Below are 10,916 nucleotides of genomic sequence, written 5' to 3'. Positions count from 1 at the left end.
GCTAGTTATATATATGAGAAACTGCTAATTTTTTACGTACTGATCATATTATAATACAGTATAAATTGTTATTTACTTCAAAATTATAATAACAGAAGGTATAACTTAAATCATGGTAATTAGACTTACAGGTTCAAATCCGTCGTCCATATTTGGTTGCTCATTTATATTTTTTAAGAACTGGTGGAGATTGTTGATAATTGAATATTATATTAATATGTCTTTTTTTTGTTGGTGTGTGTAAAACTTTTTTTTTTTTTTTTTGTCAAAGAGCAATTGCTTTTTCATTAAATAACGTTTGATACATCAACGGTTGAGATAATTAAAGCCGATTTAGCTACTTCATCCGCGTTTTTGTTCATTTCTCTGTTAACAAATCTAAACTCACAAACATTGAAATTGAGTGATAAAACTAGGATATCATGGAGAATCCCGTGGAGTTCCTTGGAGTAGGGCTCCGAATTGAGTGCTTTGATTAGCTGCTGCGAATCTGAAGCAAAAGAAAGGTTTTGGTATCCAAGATCGATGGCGTATTTAACGGCCTGGAAGAGGGCGAGGGCCTCTGCGAATAACGGTGAGTGGACGTTGTAAGCCACTGATCGGCTTGAGATGTCGGATCTGGGGAGTTGTTTGGAGAAAACCCATCCTAATCCCGCAACTCTTGACTCTTCACGCCAGGCTGCATCCGAAAAACACCTTATTGTACTTGTATCGAAGGTTGGATCTGGTCTGGTAGATTTGCTAACCACCTTTTAGATTGGTTTCTGAGCCGAGATCCATTCTTTGGCCGATACGATAGCTTGACCTAAGACCTCCATCGGAGTTGCCTGTTTCTGATCAAATATCCTCTTGTTTCTGCAGGTCCATAGTGTCCATAGAATCCAGGGGAAGAGAGAACCTTTCCCGATTCCAATAGGCGGTAGGCAGGTAACTTTATTCGAAAGTTCTATACCTGTTCGGATATCTGTGATTTGCTCTGTCATCAGCGTGGTCTTAAAGGGTGCTTGCTCCCAAACTTGTTGTGCAAAAGGGCAGTGGAAAAGTAGGTGAAGACACGACTCAACCTCCTGGCAATGTGGACACACCGCTGTCGGATTTATACCTCTTGCCTGTAGATTTGCACCCACCGGTATGGCATTCCTCATTACTTTCCACAGGAAAAACTTGATCTTGGGCGGACAGTCAATGTTCCAGATGTTTTTCTGCCAGTTGAAGTCGCCTTGGGTTTGATTAACAGGTTTACAATGGTTTGTCATCTTGTAGGCTTCGTGGTACCCAGATTTTGCACTATATTCTCCATCTCTAGTGGGAAGCCAGGCCAAGGAATCCTCAGCTCCCAACACACTAGGGCGTATCGTTCTCATAGAGAGGTAATACTTGGCGTATCTTTTCTGAATTCCACTCTTTGGAGATCGGGCAAATGAGCTCTGAGACTTTCAAATTCTGTGTGTGTTCTGTAGGTGGTCCCATAGGTGTTAATGGTGAGGAGAGAGATATCCATGGGTCTGACCAGACCATAGTATCAGTCCCTGAGCCAATTATCTTACCCAGCTGAGTCTTCAGTAAATCTCTGCCCGCACAGATGCCTCGCCATCCGTGTGAAGCAGAATTAGGTACTGAGCTGTCTAGAAATGAGGAGTCTGGGCAGTATTTTCCCAATAAGACTCTAGCAAGCAGACACGAAGGTTTCTTAAGAATTCTCCAGCCTATCTTGGCTAGAAGCGCAACGTTGAAACTGGTAATGTCCCGGAAACCCAGACCTCCATCTCTTTTAGAGTTTGTCATTTTTGACCACGCAATCCATGACATGCTCTTTTTCTCTATTGATGAGTCCCACCAAAAGCAAGTGAGGGCAGATTGGATTCTCTTACACAGTGAAACTGGGATTTGAAAACAGGACATCGTGTAGGTAGGCATAGCTGAGAGAACTGACTTGAGCATCACAGTTTTTCCTGCTGGGGAAAGAAACCGTGAGGAATAGCTCAGTGAGCGTTGACGGATTCTGTCGATAATTTGATTAAACATATCTTTTTTCTTCTTGCCAAACATCTCAGGTAGGCCTAAATATTTTCCCAACCCTCCTACTCTCTGGATTCCAAGGATTTGTTGAGCCTCCTTCTTTATAAATTCTGCGATTTTGGATGAGAAAGTGATTGCTGATTTGATTTTGTTTATCTTTTGTCCGGATGCAGCTTCATATCTCTTGAGGATGTTTAGGAGTGTTTCAAAGCTCTGTCTATCCGATCTGCAGAAGAACATTGTATCATCTGCGAACAAAAGGTGATTCACTCTAGGGCTATTCTTAGCCACTCTTATTCCCAGGAGACTACCATCACCCTGTGCTCTTGTACAGAGACCAGAGAGCACCTCACTGCAGAGTATGAAGATATACGGAGACAGAGGGTCACCCTGGCGGATGCCTCTCTGAGGGGTCACCGATCCTTGAGCTGCCCCATTCAGCAGGAAAGAGTAAGTAACGGTGGTGATGCATTGCATTATCCATTGTACCCACTTTTCATGAAAACCCATCCTCTCTAAAACTCCTTTAATAAAGTCCCATTCTATTCTGTCATATGCTTTACTCATATCAGTTTTAACCGCCATGTAGCAACATTTCTTGGCTTTTGATGTTTTAAGGTAATGCAGTGTTTCGTGAGTGATGAGTACATTGTCAGTGATTGCTCTCTTGGGGACGAAGGCTGATTGATTCTCGGAAACTACTTCTTGAAGAACAGGTTGGAGGCGTCGAGAAAGAAGCTTGGAAATGATCTTGTAAAACACAGTACACAGCGCAATAGGTCTGTAATCAACCATTTTTTGGGGACTCTGGATTTTTGGTATCAATCGCACATGTGTTGCATTGATGCTTTGGTGCAGGTTGGCTGAGGAGAAGAAAGCTTGTACTTCAATAAATATATTCGGACCCACTGTTTCCCAATTTGACTGAAAGAAACTAGCTGAGAAGCCATCGGGGCCCGGTGCCTTATCTGCGTGAATGGAGAAACATGCTTTCATAATCTCCTCAGGAGAAGGAGTTGCTATCAGTTTCTGATTAATCTCATCTGTGATGCAGGGAACGATTGCTTCCTTAATTAACTCCAAACGTTCCCTCTATTGGGAAGAAAATAGCTCCGAGAAATACTCAGAGATGACCTTGAGGATGCCTTCTTCTTCATAAATGGGTTTGCCCTCTGGATCCTCAATTACAGAAAATTTGTTTTGGACTGTTCGTCCTCTTGTGATGGCGTGAAAATAACCCGTGTTTTTATCTCCCAGGGCCAGCCAGAGTTGTCGACTTCGCTGTCTCCAGAAATCTTCTTCCTCCTTGTAGGCTTTCAACAGCTTGTTGTTTATGGAAGATATGACTGTTTGATCATGGTTCTGACTTGTCATTGCTTCGTCGAGCTGATGTTTGAGTTGTTCTATTTGCTCTTTACTGCTTAGGTGTTTTGCTCTTGTCCAAGCAATGATCTCCCCACGACACCGGGTGATCCTTTCCTCCACATCCTCACTCTCATCAAAGGTCCAAGCTCTTTTAACTATTGATGTTACTTCCTCATTCTCTTTAAGGCGTCTATCGTATCTAAAAATACCCTTCTTCTTTTTCTTTGAGAGATCCAAATGAGTGAGGAGGGGCTTGTGATCTGAACCTTCAAACTTCATATACTCACATCGGCTAAAGGGGTACGTTTCTGCCCATAAACTGTTGGACATTGCCCTATCCAAACGATAGTGTACCAAATGATCATTTCTTTTGCCTCTCCAGGACAGAAAGTTACCAGAGTGTCGAAGGTCGAATAAGTCGCAAGTTGACATGAAACTTCTGATATCAGTGAAAGTTCCTTCGTGTCTAGTTAGGCCTCCTTGCTTTTCTAAGGTATCAATAATATCATTAAAATCTCCAGTCAGATACCAAGGTTCTTCTCTGCTTATACCAATCTCCGTTAGTTTTTCCCATATCATCTTCCTTTTTGTCCTTTCAGGTTCTCCATACAGGAAGGTAGCGAAGAAAGTTTTTCCTTCTGCTTTGATTTGTGTATCAATGAAGTTTTGGCAGCTTGAGATGATTGAAAGTTCTACTTCCTTCTTCCAGAGTAACGTTAGACCACCTCCACCAGGGCTATGGGGGGATACCAGGTAATGATTCGGATAATTCAGACTCTTTAGTGACTTGATCACTATCTCATCAGGGTTCTTTGTTTCCATGAGGAACAGGACTTCAGGGGAGATGTTGGAGGACATCTCCTTTAAGCGCTGGACTGTTATGGGGTTCCCCAACCCACAGCAGTTCCAGCTAAAGATCTTTAAGGAAGAGGAGCAGGTGGATTGTGAAAATCCACCCTTTTCCTGACCATAGCTGGAATTAGGGTCCCTTTTGGTGCAGCATTGCTTGATGAGGGTAAGTCACTAAGAGCCTTAGGGAAGGTTGTCTCCTTTGCTGAAGATTTTGTCCCTCTTCGTTTTGGTGAGTTCTGTATATTACATTTGTTTCGTTTACTGGACTTCGCACCTGAGAGACGTAAAGGGCTTTTGTTCTGTGGTTTATGCAGGGGAGGTCGACCTCTTCTCTTTTTCCCAGAGTTAGCCTCCGGAGCCTTCAGCGAAGGGTGGGGAGGCAAATCTTTTTCCAGTTCCAGTGGGGTTTCTTGGTTTGAGGTGGGGGGGTCCAGAGTGAGATGATTAGCCAGCTGAGCTGCTTCGATGATTTTTGAGGCTGTTTCAGCCGTTAGACCCCTAGCTTCCCCTTGGATCACTCTACATTTCCTGGCTGCACTCTCTACTGGATCTGCACAGCTAATATACTGCACTGTTACGTCTCTAAGCTCGCCCAGGACCTCATCTGTAGTAGGGATTGGAGGAGGGGGTGGTGGTGTGACTTCAGTGGTTGACATGGTTCTTTCCAAGGGTGGTCGTCGTGTTCTTGAGTTCTCAGACGCCTCAGGTATGTGATTATTTCTAGGTGTAGAAACCTCTCTCCATTGATAGTTATCCTTTGGGCGGTTTCCATTGACTCTGGCATATCTGTCTCTTGAAGAGTAGGTAGAGTTTGATGGTATCCTTTCTCTCGGGTTCCTGCTTCCCATAGCATGGTCTTTTGAAGAGAAGGATCGTCTGGAATAGCTTTCACCCTGTTTCCTGTGACCATAATGGTAGTCACTAGGAGATGTTTGGGAGGATCTCCTACTTCTCGTCGGGCTGAGTGTTTTTCTGTGGTCAGAGGGGGCAGCACTCGAGAAACCACGATTCTCAGATATGTTCTCCTTTGTAGAGGGAGCACGGAAATTATCACTCGGTGTATAATAGTTTCTTCGCACTTCAGGTATCGCAACTGGAGCTGTTAAGCTCCTTTCTTGTCTTTCCTTTTCTGCGATATAGCCAGGACAATTTTTCTTTTCGTGTGTTAAACGGTTGCAATATAAACAGTGGGATTTGAGGTTTTTGTACGATAGTTGGATTCTTGCTTCACCCCCTTCCGGGAACTCAATGATGGTTTCTTTGACTAGTGGTTGTAGACCGTCAATGAGGACCTTCATCCTGGCTGTCATGTTGGTTATTTCTATTTCTTGGATTTCGCCAAGTTCCTCACCAATAGTGGTTACCATCGCAGGATGCCAGAAATGTTTAGGGAGACCTTGGATCTCCACCCAGAAGGGAATCATAGAAGGAAAAGTCTCGGAGATGATTGGTTCCCACTTTTGGAGAATGACCATCCACTGGTCAAAGTGATAGGGTCTGTTATCCAGTACCTTTTGTAGATCTTCTTCAAAGTCAAATCTGAACTGAAAACAACCTTTTCCAAGATCTGACCCTATAGCTTTACCTTTCAGGTTCCAACGGTTCGAGAGAAAAGGAAAGAGAGACCAAAGTCTTTGAACCGAGGGGTTTGTCAGTCTTCCTATGAGGGTAAGAGCATTATCTTCAATGAGGCTACTCGTGTCTAGCTGTGGGGCTCTGATTCTTTTACAGGGTGGAGGGGAATAGCCACTAGCAACAGATTTGCCTTTTAGGTACTGAGGGATTTTGTTATTCATGGCTTACAGGGGGATAAGATCAAGACAAATTTAAACAGGTTAGGGTTTAAAGGTTACTCACTCAGGGGTGAGATTTTTCGAAGAGTTGAACAGGGTTACAAATAGTATACAGGGTTACAAATACAAAAACTAAGAGGGAGTACGATGAACCATACCAGCGCTTGGGGGAGTATCAGTCTGGCAGGAGTAGTGGTTCGTCGGAGCATAGATTGGGGGGAAGGAAAACGGGACTTTCAGACTGGAGGGAAGGCAGGGACCGCTGGGTATTTCTTGTGTATCGAAAGATCCATTGGATATTGCCTTTTTTAATTAGGTCTGGTAGGTGAAATCCGATTTTTTTAAAACTCCATGCAGTTTTAAAGTTGCATGGAGAAGAGTGCCTGAAACCGTTTTTGGCCCTTGGATTCTGCCACACACTAGAAATTTTTTGGTGTGTGTAAAACCTAAGCTAATATAATAATTGCATGAAATATCTTGTATGATGTAAATGACGTCCAAAGCAAGACATCGAATGACTAAAGTGTCATAGATCTTGAATTTGAAAATTAAAATAAAGGAATCCAATGAAGCGTAATTATTAATTAAAATGTGAAAATTTTACAAGAAAATTACAATGGGAGGAAAGAGATTATTGAGATAAATAATAAGCAAAAAACGTGGGTCAAGAAGAGAAGAAAATGGAATACACAAAGAAAGCTTGCATATCAAATCCATGTTTCATAAGTACTCAACATTACACACTCATCCACCCCCACTCGGTTATATTTATTAAAAAAATACAAGTTCAATATATAACCACCAAGCTGTGAATAGCTTATTTTTGCAATGAATTATTATTCATTCTTTTGTAATCACTTTATGAGTTCTACTATCGTATTCTCGTCAGTGTTACAACTTCCAAGATGTATTATAATAATCTCATAAATTATAAACTTGAGAATGTATATATCTTAAAATAGTAAGATAGTTAAGAAGATACGAAGCAGCTGGGATCATTTCTGTTTTTCTTTTCTTTTAACAACTCGCAAAGGCTTAACGTGATATTTTGCTTAACTTTTCATTCACAAGTTCTTTACGTTCGTTTTTAAATTTTATATCTGTATTACGTACATATGTATAACAGCATTATGTACAATTACATTTGAGAATTATCAAGATAAAACAAAAAAGAAAAAAAAAATTATCAGTCTTTTGCTATTTATATTGAATTAAGTGTAGTACTAAGTTTAGTATATATCGACTACACAGACAGATATATTCATATATTCAAAACGTTATTGAGATAATAACTCAATTTACACCTGATAAAGGACGACTCCATCTGCATCTACATGTTTTTCAATATCTTACAGCTTTATAACTTTAATCGTGTATATAGTTAACATAGAAACTTTGAGTCTATCAAACTAACTACTAAAACATTCAACTTGGAATTTTTCTTGATAACCAAAATAGCTAACTGCCGTTTTCGATTGTGTGTTCTCTCCTTTGTTATAGAGTTAATTGATTATGGTTGTAGCTAGACTTTTGCCTTTTTTATTAACCAACTTTAGATTAAATAGTTAGTGCAAGTGAGTCTAACCGATAGAACATTCTAACTTTTGCTTGATTGCACCATTTATTATTGTAACCGACCCGTTGTGATATGTTTATTTTATAAAATAAATAAGTAGTATAGTATTAGCTTATATCAAAAAAAAAAAAACATAACAAAATTAAAGAAATATATTTAGTTTGTCACATGTGGATGTAAGATGGTTATATACTTATATCCCAATCAGCTCTTATATTTTTATTTGCAATTCCATTTTTCTCTTACTATATATATGTGGTTTGGAGTGTATAATATAATACACTTCTTCATTCATATTTCATTTTCCGAGTTGGAAGCATTTTGTGAACTATTGTTGGACTTTCAGAAGATGGTCGTAGATTTTTTTGACGACTACCAAACTAGTGAAAATGGTGTTTACCTCTAAATAAAAAGATTGCCTTCTCGATATTGTTGAAGGATATAACAAAAATCAAGAATAGTATATACACAGTCTTTATTATTAATTTTTTTCCAGCATTAATCCAAATCAAGAATAGTATACACAGTTTTTTATTTATTTTTACTATGTAAAATGTTAGGAGAGAAAAAAAGATTCTCATATTAAATGTTTATGTACGGATTTGTGCCACTTGCGTGGCTTTGAAGAAGGAAATAAAACTGAGCAATGAATAAAGATACTGTTTTGTAGTTTCCAATTTTCTTACAAATAATGGTTTAACATTTAAAAAAACAATAACCCTTTAAAAGTTCTCCAGAGCACTTTTCTTAAGAAATACGTTACATTTTCCAAATATTCAATTATGTATGAAACTATATACAATTGAAGAATATGCTTTTGGATCCCAAAATTGAATTACTACATTTTCCAATTCCCCAAATAATCAACCACTCTCTTGTTGTAAGATTCATCTTCATTCACAAGTCACAACTAATTATAGATGAAAAGATTGTTAGAAGAGAATTTGGTGTAATTGTAGTTTTTATCCGGTCAAGATTGCATCCATTTTTTTTTCTTCTGTTATAAAATGAATAATTTGGTAAAGATATGAAACATAGATTAAAGTTAAAAGAGAAGTGTAATATATGTCTGTCATCACATCTGACCTTTTTCTTTTTCTGTGCTTCAGGTTCCCTTTGCTATATTGTAAAATCCAATCTCTCTCTCAGTGGTCCTTTATAAGTTTTATCTCTATATTTTCTTATTATTTAACAAATATACACAGTTTATGAGAACACGAGTGCCATAGAAAACTAGAAAGTGGAGGACAACCCACAATGAACCCCCAAAAAAAAAGAAATTTCAGTTTTTTTTTAATACCAAAAATACCAATATTTGAATCCAATTCCTGCTGTTAAACCTCCTCCTAACCTGCAATTATAATGTCACAAATTAGAAGTAAAAAAAATTCAACTTTCACAAAAGAATATGAAACAAAGCCCCAAAAGAAACATAAGAAGAAAGTTATTTCTTATAGGTGTATGAGTGTGTGTTGTTGGTAATATCCTCTTCTCTTTCAGAATTTCTAATAAAAAGTACTCAATCAAAATTTCTTTTCAAACAAATTTCTCTTCCTTTTTTTGGGATGTTAGTGCAGGACATGATAATGATGAACTCAGAAACAGCATCAGACCTCTCTAGCTTCAGATCCACTTTTTTACCTGAGCTAGGTCACAGTCACAGGGGGAGTGCTTGACTTGCAAAATTTAGGGCAGAAATAAGAAACTCTAGTACAACAATAATTCACCTCAAATATGGTAACAAAGAGATGACCAGACCAGACCCCTTTCAACCCTCTGCCACTCTCAGATGTAAAAGGAGATTCACTGCTACAATGTTCCATCACCACCTCTCAACTCAAATATCACTCCTTTATCTTTTACAGTGTTTGATTTATCAGTTTGCTAATCACACTCTCTTTTGCTAATCATAAAACTGGGGCTGTTCCAGTTCCCTTTTTGTTGGTCAAAAAACTACTACGCCGCGTGCTCAAAATGGTGGTAGGGTCTGATGAGGAGACACTGAAATATTAAAAGAGGTTTTGTTTGGTAGCCACAAAAAAACTAAGAGTGATCATTAAGGTTGAAACAAGGTATGTCCTTGTTTTATCTACAGGAGAGAACCATGTGAACTCATTAATCAAAGTTTTCCAATGGTGGGCATTGTTCTTGATGTACCATCCTACTTTGTGTGCCTCTACTTTTGCAGCATACATAACACCAAAGAAAACAACACATACCAATCCCATAATTCATTACACACCCTCTCATAAATGATGACAGGAACCAATCCAAGGTAAACAACACATACCAATCCCATAATTCATAACACATTCATACTCTCACTCCAAACTCATAACCCGGTTGGTTCTGGTATCGGGTTTATTTGGATAGCATCAAGAACCCAATCAAAGAAGCAATATGGTGGTTAAATCTTAGAAAAAGAGATTGTTACCGTGAGAGAGTCATGTCAACTGAATTTTCAGATCGGGACTTTACACCTCCTTGCCATCTAAGCTTTGGCTCTGTTTTCTCAGTCTAATCAACAGAGTTTCCTGCAGGAATTGCTGCAGAAACAGCTGACACATAACAAATTCTGTCAGCGATAATTTAGCAAGTTTATGATGTCACAGTCAATCAATCACATTCATACCCATCTTCTACATTTCACAAAAAAAAAATTAAAAAAGTAGAGGAATAATTAGAAGGTGAAAAAGCTACTCAAGAAAAAAACAATCTTGGACCTTTCATTCAAGCTTCAATTATAGCTATTTAAAAAAATAATATCTCCCACCCAGTTTGCTCCACGATCGTAGAGGACAGCCTCTTACATACTGCAGGGTGGGTCCAATTTCACACGCATCTCCTGCAACCTTAAACATTCTAAGTTACTACTGAACCTTTGATGTACTAAGATTACCTGTTATAACTGATACCCTATAAACCCATGCCTAGCATATGCATAACTTTCACCGACCTAAGACAAAATATGAGATTAGCAAACCAACGGCAACATGAAGAGGCAGAGATTCGAGTGAAAACCTGTGACTGAGCTTGCAAAAGTATATATCCAACAAGGCGAAGGCATCGGTTGAAAGAGATAATATGATTCTTGGGAAATGTAGCAACGGTTTTCTTTCTGACGATAACGAAAGACTCTGTAACATAGTACAGAACATGCTGGCTACACTAAGAAAGAGAGCAAAGAAATAGAAACCAACTCACAAGGTAGTAAATATTCCCAAAACGCAGAGGAACCACAGATATTGGCAAGCATAACATGTTTAACAGTAACGAAAAACATCTAATCAATCAGTCATGGTCTCTCATTA

The 10,916-nt window shown here is 38.9% G+C and overlaps 2 long non-coding RNA genes across 5 annotated transcripts; one reads left to right on the top strand and one right to left on the bottom strand.

Moving 5' to 3' along the window:
- Positions 4,748–5,679, top strand: LOC109126966. The gene is made up of 3 exons (XR_002033676.1): positions 4,748–4,942; positions 5,041–5,320; positions 5,609–5,679. It is a non-coding gene; the product is annotated as an uncharacterized LOC109126966 (long non-coding RNA).
- Positions 9,278–10,904, bottom strand: LOC104718063. 4 transcript variants are annotated; one of them, XR_756338.1, is made up of 3 exons: positions 10,627–10,904; positions 10,329–10,561; positions 9,278–10,163 (listed from the first exon to the last, which is right to left on the bottom strand). It is a non-coding gene; the product is annotated as an uncharacterized LOC104718063 (long non-coding RNA). The 4 variants fall into 4 exon arrangements; XR_756340.1 differs by having other exon boundaries at positions 9,278–10,151; XR_002033724.1 differs by having other exon boundaries at positions 10,505–10,561.

Source organism: Camelina sativa, chromosome 10 (assembly GCF_000633955.1).
Source record: "Camelina sativa cultivar DH55 chromosome 10, Cs, whole genome shotgun sequence".
NCBI lineage: Eukaryota > Viridiplantae > Streptophyta > Magnoliopsida > Brassicales > Brassicaceae > Camelina > Camelina sativa.
Note: the sequence above shows the minus strand (reverse complement) of the source record. Positions and strands in the feature narration are given on the sequence as shown.